We start from the raw sequence: 17,145 nt of genomic DNA, 5'->3' as shown, positions 1-17,145 counted from the left end.
TTTTTTTTTTTTCTCCCTTTGGCCTATATGGTGCTGTTTAATGGGATTTGCCTTTCAGCTGCCTTCTATATGCTTCACCACAAAAATGCATTTGTACTTTGGGTCAGCCATCACATTCTAAACACGGAGCTTCCACGGATCCTTTCAATCAGCGTCTGCTCAGTGGGTTAAATTAATGCAGTATGTTCAAGATTTTGAATTCCATATATGCAGGGTTGTGCCCAGAATTTTTAAATACACATGTCCTGAGGCCTCCAGATGATGCTGCTTTTTTAGGGCAAAGGGAGTTTTTTTTTTTTTTTCACATTTTACACATTCACATTCTCATGTTCATTTTTCAGAAAAAAAGTATAGTTATAGCGTGGAAGCGACATCAACTCCACACATTCTCACCTTTTGGTCTGGAGTTGTAACGTTGGGGACTCATTATGCTACATCAAAGATCTGCCTGACCAGTCAAATTATTTGGGCACCACTTTTTGCAGTGATGCACAGAAGAGTAACGGCGACGTAGTCATACATGTCATCTGCGTGCCATACATTTATTTACAACACAATGACTCTGATTGGTTGTAGAACTAATCAATTGGTTGAAGAGGTATTTTTTCTCTCTCTGTCGGGTGAAAGGCACCCCATAATGAAATGCAAATGTCGTATTCCCAGACATTCCTTGAAGTCGAACTTGAGCATTAATGTTTGTTTTCAACTACACAACGACTTACAAGGATGGCACAGACAACTGTTTAGAAAGTGCTGCCAATGGCTCACAAACCAAATCAATGCTTGTGTCAGCAAAGTAGGTTTTCTACCTTACACTGCAAACTTAGTGACACTGAAACGTCAAATGTTTATTTTTCCCGAGATGCCTTGACTCCTTAATTGAAATAAATGCTCTGTGTCCAGAAACATAGGCAGACATTTCGCTACTCATCTTAATAGCTTCTTCTGTTCTTAATAACTCATTTGTATTCACACTGCATCACCCCCCAGTGAATGGTGCTCTAACTACCCATTACTGAAGGCGTGAATGAGAGAGATATTAAGACTGTGTTGTTGTAACCGTAGACAGTATAAATTTCGACGGCGGACCTGCTGCTAAAAAGTGAAGCCAAAGCAAGTAGAGCTCCCCCTGGTGACTGGCTGCAGTATAGGTCATAAGCCCCTACTGACTTGGGCCAAACTAAAACACTAAAATATACGTTATACATAACTTTTTATTTCAGAGATGATGTCATTTTAAGTAGTTAATTTAATGTTGATGCATGCTCAATTGTTTGGATAGGTTTAGTTTTAGTTACTCATAGGCAATGATGGGAATAACAGCGCTAAAATAAACAGCGTTACTTTTTTCAGTAACGGGTAATCTAACTACTATTTCCATCGTTTTTTTTTTTTTTTTTGGGCGAAGAGAATAGGGAGGAGCGAAACAACCGCATAGGTGATGGTGATTGGCTAATGTGAAGTGGGGCTTTAATGAGCCAAACAGATGCAGTGTTCAGTTTACACACAAACCACACACGCACACAACAACTTCACACCCAAACCCAACTAGCAAAGGGAAGAGGCAGCAATGCCGAACGTGGAGGAAAAGTTGTGAGCCATCACTGTACGTTTACATGCATGTGAAAAAAACGAATTATTGCCTTAATCGGACTACAACAGGAGAATTTACATGCATGTAAACATGTTATTCCGATTAAAATCGGAGTTCTCATTATCCGATTGAGACACCCAGATAATGCGATTGGAATTCAGTTTTCTCCGGCATGTATACAGTGGATCGGAGTTTCCATCGGATAATGCGTGTGTGCATACTCCACAAACACTGCGCTGGCGTGTGACCCCGGAACAAAAACACCAAAGAAAGCCGATCACAGAAGAAAAAGAAGAGAATCGGAGCCGCTAGAAGCATAGACATTAATACGTATTAATGTCCATGGCTAGAAGAACCGTCTGAGGGATGGCCGGATCTTACCTGCACCAGAAGTAGCCCGGACATTACGTACGAGATTACAAAATGTACTATTATCCGTCTGGTTGTTGTTTGAAATGCCGGTCCGCTGCATGAACGACTCGTGTTTATTATATCACGTATTAGGTCAACCCGGAAATCGGGCCGTATTAACGTGGTATTATCCCAGTGAAAACACACATATCGCCACCTAGTGTGGAAGAGGAGAACAGTTTTTCGATTTTCTTGCGCTGCACGTAAACTGGGACAAGGACTGTTTTTAGAAAATCGAATTTTGAGCATAGCTCCATTAAGCTCTGCATGTAAACGCACTGAATGTAACCAATGCAAGGAAGTGGGTACCGAGAAGGGCTTTCCAGTTTTGCATTCATTCAACACAAAACAAGGAAGCAGGTGGACAAAAACTTCCCACTAGGTATTTAGAAGAAATGTATTGGATCAGTGGTGAACCATCTTCAAGGAAACTAAACAACTGCATTCCCCTTTGTTTAAATCTTGTTTTTGGCTATAGCATGACCTGAATGGAGATAGACACAATGCTATGTGGATTCCATAGAGATGTTCAAAAACAATATAGTCCTCTCTTGTACAATGGAAATATGTTACTAGTTAATCCAGTCAATTCATGCCCACCTCTCATCGACCACTAAATACAGAACAGTCATTTAAAAAAAAGCCTAAATGTCCAGGACTCTAAGGACTCGCAGCATATGTTCAACACAAGTCAGTTCTTGTGATTTGCTCCTTTTAAATTGTCTGTCTGCTATAGTGTGTGGAACATTTTTCCTGCCTCCCTGAGCCAAACTAAATGCTAATGGCCCCAGCGGGTTAACCAGGGCCATTATGTGACAACTGTCCCCAGTCTAAATCGTTTCCAAAGACAAACCTCAAAAATGAACACGGCGATACTGTCTTTTTCAGCTTGACGGGACTCGTTGAGCAGGTGTTTCAGCTTAAACAGTGCAGACATGAACAGCACCGATGATGTTTAACACAGACTCAGAGGATTTCTCTCTTTGAATGGTATTTCCTCTTTTCCGTTAAAGCTGGAAGCAATTTCAGCGAAGCGAGTTTGCCAACTCTGTCTTTCTTCCCTCGCTCACGGGCATATCCTTAGCACCTTTGTAACACAGACACACACACACAAACGCACACACAGTGCTGTATATCTGTCCACACACACATGGTCCATATACTCTTGGCTTCCATATGCTCTCTCTGTATTGAAGGGCCTCTTTTTGATCTGCTTGGTGTGTTTCTGTTTCACAGGCTGATCTGAGGCTTTCGCAGAGAGAGGGAGGATAGAGGAGGCTCAGGGATCAAAGTGAATAAACTCGGAGGTTTAGAGATCAGGTCAGTGATCTGGGATGATCTCTTGTCAAGATGATCCATTTGTACTGTTTTCATTCAGATTGTGTAACGTCAGGAGACTGGTGCTTTGAATAGTGTCCCTGAAGCTTGTTTAACAATGCGACTCCAGCACAATATACCGTCTCCACAAGATTATTCTCGATCATAGTTTATCTCATACAGCCGTTTAATTTCTACCTGACACCCAGACTGATATAATGATTATGTTTTTAGGCATCCTTGCACCACAGCCACTTTGCTTCGGATTCACACACTGATCAGGGATAACATTATGACCACCTTCACCCCGTTGACGGTTACTGAAGTATAAACAAAATGTGAGCAGATGAGGGGGGAGATTTAACTGAAGATGGAAAATGAGTGGATACCGAGACAAATTCAGCAAAAATGCAAGGGACAGGTATTTGGCCAAGTTGGTCACATTATCCGTTTGACCTGAGGGCAAACAGCAGGAGCTCCGCAGAACTGCTGCCTCCCACGTCTTCCCTGGACATCACCAACTATCTGGTGGATAAGTGCTTATACTTTTGAGGAGTTTAGAAATTATGAATCCATTGAAGCTCATACACACTTCTCCAATGGCCTCTGTGGATCATCCCACAGATGCTTGATCAGTTTGGGATCTAGTTTAATTTGAAGTCCAGGTCAACGCCTTGTGCTGTTCTTCATGTTTTTTTCAGTTGTTCCTAAAGCGTTTTTGTATCTGTGTCAGGCTGCATCCTGCTGGGGATGGCTGCTGCCATCAAGGAGTGTCATTGCTGTGGGGTGGGAGTGTCTAAATTACACACAGATATCCACACAAAACCAATAAATATCTTTGACTCATTCACCTTATTTGAATACATAATTACTATGATAGAACCAGTGACTAAACTTCAAACATGCTGACTTACAGTCTGTAAACAGATTTGACATCCTGACCATCTGATGATAACAGATGCACTCAAAGATGTAACTTCGGTCTTAATACTATAAAGCTGAATTGCCTGATTTACTTCTAAATCCAAATTACAGTGACGTTAACTGCCCAGCCGCTAGGGAATATGAACTGAAGCGTCAAACGAGCTACCTCATTTAGCTCTTTCTATTTATATTTGAACAACGTTGTGGACTAGTGGCTTTTTGCAAATTTGTACGAGCAATTAATATCTCCAAAGTTAAGAGTTCAGTGTGGTCCATTCGGCATGCGACCTGATTGCCTCAGATTTATAAGCCCCTGTGTGCGCGAGGCAGTGGAGGACGGGGCTGGAGCTGAATATTTAATAACTACATTTTGTTTCATCGATTTCTTGTGCAATTATGTTAGCCCCGTTTCTGTAGCAACATGAGCCTCCAGTCTGGGCATAAGGGAGGAGTGTTCTGCATGTTCCAGTGTGATTGTGTTTAAAGGAATCGCCTGGATTTGATTTTGTCAAATGCGCTTATTGGGAGTCTTCTGTCATGGTCATGTTTGCATGCTAAAAAAAAAAAAACAATTAGCTTAGCTCCATTTCATTTGTTTAAAGATTAAGGAAGCTGGATAGAGCATGTGAAATGCTAAGCGTTTGAAGGTTTATGAAGTATGTTTGCTATGCTAAATTAGGCTAAGCTAAGTCCTCTAAGCTAAGTGGCTTGCTGCTACACGCGTCATTGTCTCAGCTAAATCTCAACACAAAATGCTAATTCATTGATTTAAATATGTTGCATATGAGTTTTGCTCCCATAAACATTAGCTTTCACAGAAGCAACACAGCCCCCTCATTCACACGCACAAACATGCTGCAATCAATCAATCCAGTGAAGGACATACATGCATATTGACACGTTTGTACATGTACGCAGCCAAGCGCAAGCAAATATGTACTCCCCCACATGCCTAATCTCACACATTTTTAAAAGCATGTCAGTTTGAGAGTAACCATGTACCATCCTTAAAACCTCTGCACTGAGTGGACTGGGGGTTATGGGAGGTGCTGGAGGGGCCACAGAGGTCCCCGTGTTTATTTGAGGTGAAACCGTCACCCAGCTTACATTCCTCAACCTCAGTTGCTGCTGAATGGACAAGCAGGACTGATTTATTTTCACTGCCCGAGGTTTGACTGTGAGACTTACAGAAAGGCACAGAGAGCGGATCACCTAATAGGATGCTTTATTTGGTCACGGTAGGAAAAAATAACATTACATCCGCTCACAGAAGAAACGATTCTTACTGGAGGTGGAGGTAGTTAGTCACGAGCGGGGTTGGTTATTTACCCCCCTAAAGTTGTGGCGACCTAGAAAATCACGAGTGTTTGATTTAGGTCTGGATGATTGAATTTTCTTGGCCAGCTGCAAGGACGAGGAAAATGAGAAGATTTGTAAGAAGTTTCCATGTTCGAAGAATGACTGAGGGAGAGCTGAGCTTTATCTAGTCCAGGCTTTTTTTCTTAGCCCCGTGTGGGTTTTAAGGTATATTTCACAGAGAACACCCACTGTGCTGCTGATTGAATGCCTGTATTGATAAAGAAAGTGTGTGCACGAGTGTGTATGTGTGTGTGTGTGTTGGAGTCGATCACATTCGGCGATCTGTGGGAATGTGTGGAGAATGGATCGCATTGAGAGCCTAGAAATGGGAGTTCATCGACCCCTCTGGAAGAACCTCTGTCTGGCCCCCGCTCTGTGACTGCCTCACTCTCTCCAGATCACACTTTAAATATTTATGTGACATTTTGACACAAAGCTGGTGTCAGGCGAGAGAGAGAGAGGGAGAGAGAGGGAGAGAGAGAGTAGTACAGCCTTTGCCCTGAGCTGTATGGCACACTGTAAGACATAACTGGACTGCTCTCCTTGCTTCGCTTTGAATCAGGACCCTGGGGGTGTCCACCATCTGCAGCCTGGCACCAAAACGCCTCATACAAATGGTGTCATAATACGCCATCAGGGATGTGGTCATTGTCCCACTGGAGATATGTCCCACTCTCTCATGCAAAGTCTGACTCTGACCTGAGACTCAGTTTAACAACAACAGAAGAAGTACCACAACAGAACTGGCAAGAGTTAAGTACAATGGCTGTGGAGTAGTACTGGAAAAACTACAAAGTGTGGGAAAAATATCAGCATACTGAGTCTGAAGGACAGTTGATTCGCTAGGACTTTGTCGTTTATCAAAAACATGGAAGTATTGGTAGCCAGGGCCGTTGCAAGTAGACAGACAAACTAGGCAACTGCCCGGGCCTTGAGCTGGAAGGGGGCCCCCAGAGACGGCTGATATTGATTGAATTTTTTAGCACTACACTAAACAAAATGCTAACCTGGAGCATTTAAGAGGGGGGTCCAAGCTGGCTCTTTCCTGGGGCCCCCAGATTGTCTTGAAACAGCCCTGTTGCTAGAAGGGCTCTGTATTGAAGTATACATCAATGTCGCTGCCGCTCCATCTGGGTTCACCCAATGCTACAAGGCCAATATCAGCAAGGTGAATTTAGTGGTAGGAACCAAAATGATCGAATAGAAGTTGTTTTCTTGCAGTGGACAATTCAGAAACTATGTTGGCATTGTATGTCACTCAGCAATATCCATTGTTTCCATCAGGAAAATATGTTTAAATTTAAGCTAAATTTCCTGATAGCTCACTCGTCTGACTTCAAAAGTTTAGATCTGAGAAGAAAAAGTCAAAATTAGCTCATTATTTCCCTCTATAAAACCACAGGTAACAGTACCTAAGTTGACCGATTATTAAATGCTATTTCTTATTCTGTCTGTCTTCTCTTCACCCGGCCTGGGGCCTAAATTACAGCCGTGGCAACAATGTTAATGCAGTGACTCAGCCATCGTTTTGTTATATTATTTGACAAGAAACGTTAACAGAAAACCAATTACTAAAAATTACTTAAAGAAAAATCTACTGGGGAAAACAATTAAATGAGTGTGAGCTGTTTACTTCAGCTTTCAGCTCCGTTCTCGCGTCTCAAGTTGCAACATGTCCTGAAACAAAGGCCGGCCCAGGGAACAGGACGTCTTGGCCCTGGACGTCCTCACGCTACACCGGAGTCCTCAACACACTGGCTGTTGCCCCCCAAAGGATAGGTCAGCAGATGGGTTTCCAGATTGTGCAAGAGATAAGCACAGAGCAGTTGTCAAGCCTGCATGGTAAATTAGCACAAAAGTAATGGATATTGTTACATTAACAATTAATGTAGATGGCAGATGAAGTAGCTAGGCTAAGGATTATGCTGGAAAGGCAAGAGTAATGGATAAGTAGTTGAAGATTTCATGAAAAGTAGAGGGTAAACAGTTGAAAGAGTTATTAGCTGGCTTGTAGAAAGTCAGATGGATAAAACTGTGACAATATCTAATTTACATAATGTCAGTGGTGCTAAATGACATAAAAATGTAAAAACAAGTCAAATGGACACACTTAGAACAACACATCAGATGAGAAATGATTGGGAACCACTGGTCTATAGTATCTGTAGATTATTGTGAATTTAATTCCCTATTCCTGCTAATGAAATCACCGTTTTCAGGCAGCTGATTTTCCTTAAACACATTTCCTTGACTAATTTTGACTTTCCAGTCCTTGGCAGCAGGTTTCCCTTGCTCAGGATCTTGATCAGCGCTGTATAAGCGCACCATTCTCTGTTAAACGTATTAAGGGTTTATTTCGGTAAGGCACTCCAAACTCTTTAAATCAGAACCCGGCGTGCTTGCAAGCTTTCGCTACCATCTTTATTCTATAAACTGCACGTCAAAGCCAAGAATGTTTTGGCAGAGGCTGCAAGGTTTTTCTTTTTTTTTTTTTTTTTTGCTCCATTATTATAATTGCCTTTAACCTGAAATCAATATTTACGGCACAGGCAACCCAGAGGCTTGGAGGACTAAGCATTTCTCCTTCTTTTCTCTTGCCCCTGATTTGATTAAGAAAGGCTGCAGCCAGATTGAAAGTACGCTTCCTGGTTACAGCTTCTTCCCAGCATCACAATGTGACAAGTCTTGACCCTCCACTGCACCTCTGGAGCCTTCGGAGAAAGCTCACCTGTTTGTGAAATGACGAAAACACAATCAACCCTTGGTCGTGTATTGTTCAGAAAATGAAAGGACCTGCAATCAGAGAGCAAATGGAAAGGTCCAACAGAAAGAAAATAAAAGGTGAAATCGAGTCGAGGACGTGTTAACGAGGATGAAAGAGCAAAGAAGGGAGACAGTAAGTGGGAAGGAGAGAGAGAGGGGGGGGGAGGGGTCGGGGAAGGAGAAGAAACAGTGAGAAATCAAGTCTCCAGAGTGTGAAAGGCCAACAGCCCACGCTGTGATTCCATCTGCCCTCTTTCCTCAGCGTGTGTGTGTGTGTGTGTTTCAGAGAGTGGAAGAGCGCCAGAGCGAGAAATGACCCCGTATATTTTGTGTGTTTTGTTTGTGTATGTCAGCGCGATGCTGCATATGCGTGTTTTTCGTGCGCGAACACGCCCGTTCGCCTGTGTTTGCTCGGTGCATGCAAGCGTGCGCGGAGTTGCAGCGTGTCTGTGTGTGTGTGATGTGATGCGAGGATGAAAGCGTTCATGGGCCTTTGGCGCTACAGTGTGTGTCACTGTCTGAGCCGCACACGGGAAATGAAAAAAGTCAGCGGTGACACATCTGTGATACCGACAAGACAGCAGGCCACGTAAGACACCCCCAGGTACTTAGTGAGCGGGTGAAAACCAGTGTTGTTGAGTGTTTTTGGCAGCCGTTTTAGATTTAGTCTTAGTCTTTTGGATGAAAACGCTTATTAGTTTTCGTCATTTCTGTGTGTGATAGTCTTAATTTTAGCTTTATTCGGAAACTCAAAAAGGTTTTCGTCCAGTTTTAGTCAGTTTTAGTAAAAAACAAAATTAGTCTTTTAAGAAATTAATTTAGGTCAATAAGTATTGGAATTCAGAATCAAAGTTGACAGAACACTTTGTATAATCACCAGATTCATCACCAGATTGGCAGCTCTAGTCTAGACTTTCCCACTGACGGAGATGCAGTGCTGTTGTGCTGTACTTCATTGCTGTTGTTGCAGAAACCTTTTATCTCCATATTTCAACTTCCGCTTTTGTCATGAATTGATGCCCTGTTTTCAAGGATTTGTAGTAGAGTGCCTAAAAGAAAAGACGACAACAGGCTGTCGTCTGAGAAGCTTTCAAAGCAAGCAAGGGTTCGGTGTAGCTAGCTATTTTTTTTTTTTTTTTTTTTTAGCATGTCTGTTGTGGCCATTGTTGTTTGGGCAGAAAAGACACTCTTAAACCCAGTCCTTGTGTAAAGTGACACACTGCTCTTGTAACTGACAGTTTACTACTAGTGGACAAACCTCTCATATGCCGATCAGTCACAACATTAAAACCGCAGCGGAAGTAAATAACATCGACCATCTTGTGACAATTCAATTTTCTGCTGGGAAACTTTTGTAGTGATCGATACTGGGCGGATACTGAAATATCGATACTTCCGATACCAGGTCTTTAATCTCTAAAATTGATTCTCAAATCCAAATACTGATACTTTCGATACTTCAGTCACGAGGTAACATGGTGGAAAGTAACTACTAAGTTGTGGCAACACAACAAACCTGCCTATCATCACTACAGCTGGCTGAATTCCCATTGATTGTTGGCTTTTTTTTTTTCTTGCAGTACTCTTGCGTCAGTGACTCCCACTGGTCATGCCTCAAATCTGAGATTAGCTCAATTTGGTCGTCAAAGGCTTTTCTGCCTGTCGTCACCACAACTCTGGGAATTTCTTGTTACCACATCATGGCCAATTTCCGTTTCTGCATGTATGCCCCTTTACTCCATCCAACCACAGCTGTTTTTGTATGTAGCTGTATTTGCCACAGTCCTACTGCTGCTAGAAAGCCAGGCTGTACATGTGCACATTGAAATCTGTTTGGAAAGTATTTGCAGAAATATGGCTCCAGTTTTGCTGTTGGATTTAATGGCTGCTGGATTTGTTGCAGTTGACTGGTTCTGTACGGCCCTAGAATTTAATGAAAGGGCTCTGCTCAGGTTTTTATTTAAATTATTTGTTCACCAATTAGACCAGAAAGTTTTAATCCTCCAAACTTCTTTTTTTTTTTTTAAAAAAAAAGGAAAAAAAGAAAAAAAAGAAATTCATTCAGCTCCATTATAAAGAGTATTTCCTCATATGTTTCATGTTTTCTGATTGAAATACACTGTTCTTAAAGGGCCCAGGTTATCAGGAAATACAATTCTTTTTGTACAGTGCAGACTCTGATATCACAAACAAGTCTGGGAACACTAACTATCCAGGGAGCTCATTATGTAAATAGCTTACAGTAAGTTGGCGACCTTAAAAGAATCTCTTGCATTTTAAAGTGCAGTGGCATTTTGGCCCAGTTCGCGTGGCAATAGTACGCATCCGCACTCTCTAATGCTGAAAATAGTGATAAAAAAAAAAAGCAAGCCCAGCACCATAATCCCCTCTGCGTCAATAACAAATGGTGATGAAACAAGCAGCTCCTCAAATCCCTCTGAATCCTCCCTTGTTCCCTCCCTGGGCGCCGTCTTGTCCCTAAATATCCCCTGACCCACTTCAGGCTTTCGACGGAGACAGTGCACGCTGCTCTTGCATAAAAAGGCCGTCTGGGATAGTTGCCGTAATAGTGTCGGTTGTCTGGAGGGGTGGGGGGAGGCTGATCTACCAGAGCTGTGTCCACAGAGATGTGAAGAAAACTGTCAAAGGAAGATTGAGGCTGATCCGTCGGAGCTGGAAGTGGATTCTGTCAGTTCAGTGAGCAAAACAGTTACAGGGATACGAGCAGGCTTCCTGATCACATATTGATGATTATTTTGCACATTCAAAGTGATTTCCAGAGTGATTTTTAACGGATTGTGTCACCTCCTGGCAGCAAAGATATTAACTTGCGTTACACTTTTCCTGCACACGCATAAAAATGTATTCAGACAGTTTAAGTCTTAATATAATTCAACCTCTTTCTTAATTTGTGTGGCACACTGGGAAAGTTTGTTGACCGTTGCTCCTCTTTTATAAAGTCTACCTTTTCCAGGGAGCTCAGTCAGTCAGTTAATTTATGTGGCCCTTTGTATACACACTTTTAATTTCCTTTATTTAAAAATTCATATTCTAATGGAGGCGTAATGCATTCACTTGAGAAAAAGTTTGTCCTGTTTATTTGAATCAACAAGATTATACTGAATTCTGAGGTTTTTACATATATATGTATATATATGTGTGTGTGTGTATATGTATATATGTGAATATATACATGTGTATGTGTGTGTGTGTGTGTGTGTGTGTGTGTGTGTGTGTGTGTGTGTATATATTGAAATAAAGATGTTTTTCAGAATAAACAAAGCAGCCCTACATATCAAGAGAAGCTACAAATTACATGGGAACTGAATCTATTTTAATTTATTTTACCTTTAGACTGACTCGTGTCTTTAAGTGAAGAACTTCTCAAATGATTTTGAAGTATTATGTTTACTCAGGGCAAAAAAAAAGCACTTTTATAAAAAAAAATTAAAAAAAAACTTTTTACAAGGAATTGATACTATACATTTAATTTTAACTAACTCAAAACTCTATCAAACTCATGTGGGGTCTTAATAAATAAATACATTTTTCTGTGGTTGTCCCATCTGCTGCCAGGTAACGTGAGCTTCATTAAATGTGACTACGGATGCAACATCTGAAACTAATTTTTGTGCCCACTAGAACATACACACACCAGCCACTTTATAAGGTACACCTTGCTATGAACCTTTGCCTTCAGAAATGCCTTAATTCTTTTTGGCATACTTTCAACAAGGTGTTGGAAACATTTCTCAGACATTTTTGTCCGTATTGACATAATAGCATCACACAGTTGCTGCAGATTTGTCGGCTGAACATCTATGATGCCAATCACCCATTCCACCACATCCCAAAGGTGCTCTATCTATTGGATTGAGATCTGGTGACTGTGGAGGCCATTGGAGTACACTCATTGTCATGTTCAAGAACCCAGTTTGAGATGATATGAGCTTTGTGACATGGTGCATTATCCTGCTGGAAGTAGCCGTCAGAAGATGGTACATTGTGGTCATTAAGGGATGGACATGGTCAGCAGCAATACTCAGGTAGGCTGTGGCATTTAAACCATGCTCAGTTTGTACTAAGGCATTTTCATGCACACAACTGCCGCTAACTGGATATTTTCTCTTTTTCGAACCACACAGATGGTTGTGTGTGAAAATCCCATACCACGTTCAAAGTCACTTCTTCCCCTTTCTTCCCCATTCTGATGCTTGGTTTGAACTTCAGCAAGTTGTCTTGATAACCTCTACATGCCTAAAAGCATTGTATTGCAGCCATGTGATTGGCTGATTAGCTATTTGTGTAAACAAGCAATTGCATAGATGTACCTAATAAAGTGGCAAGTGAGTGTATATAGCATCTTTTATCTTGTAGTTGAAAATGAATTGGTAATTAGAAGTGCCAATAGGCAATAGCTGGCTTAGCTGACATTATTTCATTGGTTGACGCTCAAATAGACTTAAAAGATTATGCCAAGAAAATCTTGGCAGATGAATATGACGACAATGAAAAGCCAATGGTTTCATCATCTGCTTCTACGGCTCCTCTAAAGCCCCAGTCTGGCTCAGTTGACCTTTACTCATTTTAGTTATTGGCATCTCCAGCCTGTTTCTGTGGAGCAGTGACCTTCCTATGGCGCGTCACAGACAAGTTACAGGAAGCGGAGACACTGAAAAGAGGTAAAGAATGTGAATGAAGACATTCATTTTTGTGGGCTCTCGGATGGTCTTTTTAAAATATGCCTTTCGCGGCGACATGAAGCGATGCCATGAATGCATCTTCAATGCGGCCATCTGAATTCGCTGGGGTCTAAAAACATTCAGCGTGTAGATTTTTACAGTCCAACCAGATGCAGCCGGAAAGATTTTTCTTTTTCTGCCTGGTGGATCCAGACAGAGTGGCCTTTTAGTGGACTGCAGTAAAGAACGCCAGCCTCCTCCAGCTATTCATTATCTTAAGTGTGTCTGCAGCAGACAGTGAGCGCCCAGCGCTCGGATGCACAAAAGCAAGGACTGCTGAAACGAGCTTTTCAAAAGGGACGATCTCACAGGACGCCGCTAATGAATGAGAGGATGTGATGTGTTTGTTTGACATGTCTGAAACGCTCATCTTATCAGGTGTTGTTGTTGTAACGATGTTTAGCCTACTATTCTGAAGAAGGAATACAGAATAAAAGAGATGATTTATGTAGTGTGAAAGACATAAAAGTAACAGCGCACTGCTCAGTGTTCAACTGTTCTTTGGATGACTTGATAAAGAAGTCCCTGAGGTATCAGCCCCACCTGTTGATGTGCACCTTGACACATGCCAAATCATTAGTGTCAAAGCTGTAATGAGCCAGGAAGAGAAGCAGGAAGAGGCTGATTAAACCAATCTCGTAACAGACTTCCTCCATCGTCTGCTGATTAAACACTTAAAATGTTAAACGGTTGCTTTGAGCGAGGCTGTGTTTGAGGTGAAGAGCGCGCTCAACCAGCACACATTTGCTTTTTGGTCATCCGATTCATATAAACCCAACATCATTTTTTTTCTTTTTCCTCTAGTTTGGTTATACATTTGTTTAGACAATCAGATTTCTTCAAAATGTTCTTGGATCGGTTCAGAGATTGCTGCTAATGCTAACTCAGCATTTCCCAATGTCTGAGCTGCACATTTAAAGCATTTAACCGGAATTGGTTGATCATTTGGAAACATTGCAGGGAGTGACAGAACAAGAAGGAGCAGCCACAGTGAGCTGTTAGATGAACAGCTGCCAGAGACATACTTTGTCACAGTAGCGTCATTGCTCATAAAAGTAAACACTCTTAAAACCACATGAAAGGCAAAATAAAATAAGATTAGATTAAAATAAAAATAGGTATTGTCTAGTAAAATAAAATAAACAGTGTAATCAAAACAATTACAGAATTAGCATTATGAACAAATATAGAAAAGTAGTCGGCAAAACAGTGTCCAAGGTGATGTGGTTGTTTGGCCAGTTGCATAGCAACGGCGGCATGGATCGTGTCGCATGGTGTCTCCTTGTCGCTGAGGGAGGGATGTAAATGCCAACGGAGCGTGTCCGCCCGTAGAGTCCTGTAGCCGGGTACAGATGCACTGTGGTCCTATGAACCAGGTCTCCAAAGCACTTCAAGTGCATCAAGTGCACACAGTCCATCGATCCTGCTGCCAAAGACCTCACGTTCCCCATGAGGACAGACGGCACTGCCGACCTGAACCTCATCCTCCACCTCCAACTCCAGCCTGGCATCCCCAGCACTTCTTTTGAAATTCAGCAGGAATCTCAGGCCTCACCCTGGGCAGCTCAGGGGACACGGACAGTGCTAGCAGCTGATCTCAGGAACACACCACCAGACATAACAGCCGCTCCGTCCAGCAAAAAGCAAAAAGACAAAAATGACCAAAAAACATTTTGACTGGTTCAAGGCACAGAAAAACAAATCAGACAAAAAACAACCAATAACACACTAAGAATAACTTAAAAAGGTTAACATCATGGAGATACTGGCGACATGCAGCCACTTTCGGGCGCATTGTTCAAAAATATAAATGTGTCCCATAATATCTGATCATGTTTGCTCACAGCTTAATGGAAAATTGAATTATTGACTTCTTTAGTAAAAAAAATAAAAGTTTGTTTTGCTGCTAGTCAGACTCCCAATTAGTAGCCAAACGTGTTGCCAAATCAACCAGGACTTACATGTTTAAGACAGCGACCTTAAACTAGCCTGGTGTTACTGGACTGACATGAGGCATTTTGTTGCAAGTTTGTTTTGTCTTCTGTCTGTCAGTGCATAAAGCTCCCTGAACAATCTCATTGGTCGGGCAGATGTTTGCCAGGAGCAAAGGCATCATTAGTTCCCAATGCAGTGACTCCAGACCACAGACTGTACAACTATGGACAACGTGTTCCCATTTCTTTGCACTGGCCACACTGATGCTATCATCTCAGGGATATAGGCGGCACTATCTTGTGAATTTCGATTCATTTTCAGCTCAGTACAGTCCAAGAGGGGAGCTACGCAGAACCACAATATTGATACCGCCCTCACAATTCAGTCCTCAAGACTAACCTGCGTTTCAGTTTAATTAATACTGCACTCTGGTCTACCTCCACCAGTTACAAAGAAATGTTGGGCTTTTTTCTCACAGTCCTAAGGGATGCTTTACGAAGCTTTCTATAGCATCAAGCTAACTAGAACGAAACTTATCTGAAAAACTGACAGATATACTTGCCTTGGTTTCACTTTAGAAGAGCATTTCCAGCTACATATCTATACAGTTTATACTCCAGACCAACGTTCACCACAAAAAAAGTTTGGGTGGGGGAATTGGTCTGGCTTCCAGAGTAACTTTAAACTAAATTTAAAGTTTGAGTGATTATCATATCTCTTATTATTCACCGTCCCAAATGCAATTACACAAGTATGCACACACACTCTTCCATCTATGAAAGTAAATGTACAGAAGAAATTAAATAAATGTATGCTCATTAAGAACATCTATAACTCTGAGTCAGTTATAATGAGTTTTAAAGTTTCACTGCTAATGTGCAATAATCTGAGAAGACTTTGTTAGATATTTCAGAAGAACAAATATTTTCTGTTCATATACAGTGCATTTATACAGACACAGCCTTAAGGTTGTATATGTTTCATGCTGTAAGCCCCAAACAATGTATCCAGAATTTTTGTACAACAAGCCAATTTTTCATCCTATTTTATTGTCTCAAAATTACACTGTTGGTGTAAGTCTGTACAAGTGGAGGCGGTTTACTCAGAGGCAAACAGCTCTGCAGCGGCACTGCAACCTACCCTACCAACCAGACAGTGTTTGATTCATTCGCATCAACAAATTAAGTTGTTATTCCAGCACATAAAAGGGAAACTAATCAATTTTGTTCATACAACTCATGGAATAAATCTCTCCTTGTCCAAGACAGACAACATTTTCAAATCTCTTTGGTTTTCAGGAGACATGTATAATCTGAAACTAATCTGAATAAACAAGCTGTCTAGCCAACTTGATTCTCCTCCTTTAACCCACCGTAGTGCTGATTTATACACATTTTTATGCCGAGTCTTTTTGGAAATATTCAGAAAATCATTTAAATGACAGCTCATGATCTTCTAGGACAGCTTATTTAAATTGGTTTTAAAGCGGCGATACTTCATGGCAGTGGGTGGATGTAGAACGTATTTACGCCCTGCATCCTGTTAATTACCAAAGTTCTTGGCGAAGAAAATGATTTGAACAGACATACAGTACCAGAAGTGCAATAAAACAAATTAACCATTGTTGAGTTTCTATCAATCAGTGCACAATTACCTTCCAATCAAACCAAACAAAGGAACCATTTGGGAACACAATAGAAGGGTAGAGATAAAAGGTTGCCTTTTGGGTCAAAATGAAATTAGTGTTTTCTTGGAATGTCTGATTTTCAATTTCCATGGCAGTTCAAAAGGTTAGCGAAATGAAATTACAATCAAAATTTAGGGAAAGCTGTATCTTTGTTTCATTTTCCACTTGTGAGTCCTTTGTGCTTTCAGGCGTGCAAAGCCAAGAAAATCCTCTCAGACAAAAAGAGCTCCTTATCTCTCTCCCTCTGCATAATAATGGAAATCCAACACATTTTATTACACATAGAAATTCTAATTAATGCTGGGTTTGTAAAATGAGGCCGATCACTCAATATTATCTACAGCGGAAGCTCGATGCAGCCGTAGCCGAGCAGCACAAACGAGGACTCACAGATGACAGAATGTAATATCTCA

Source organism: Mugil cephalus, chromosome 18, assembly GCF_022458985.1.
Source record: "Mugil cephalus isolate CIBA_MC_2020 chromosome 18, CIBA_Mcephalus_1.1, whole genome shotgun sequence".
Taxonomy (NCBI): domain Eukaryota; kingdom Metazoa; phylum Chordata; class Actinopteri; order Mugiliformes; family Mugilidae; genus Mugil; species Mugil cephalus.
The sequence above is the reverse complement of the archived record's forward strand: the minus strand, read 5'-3'. Positions refer to the sequence as shown.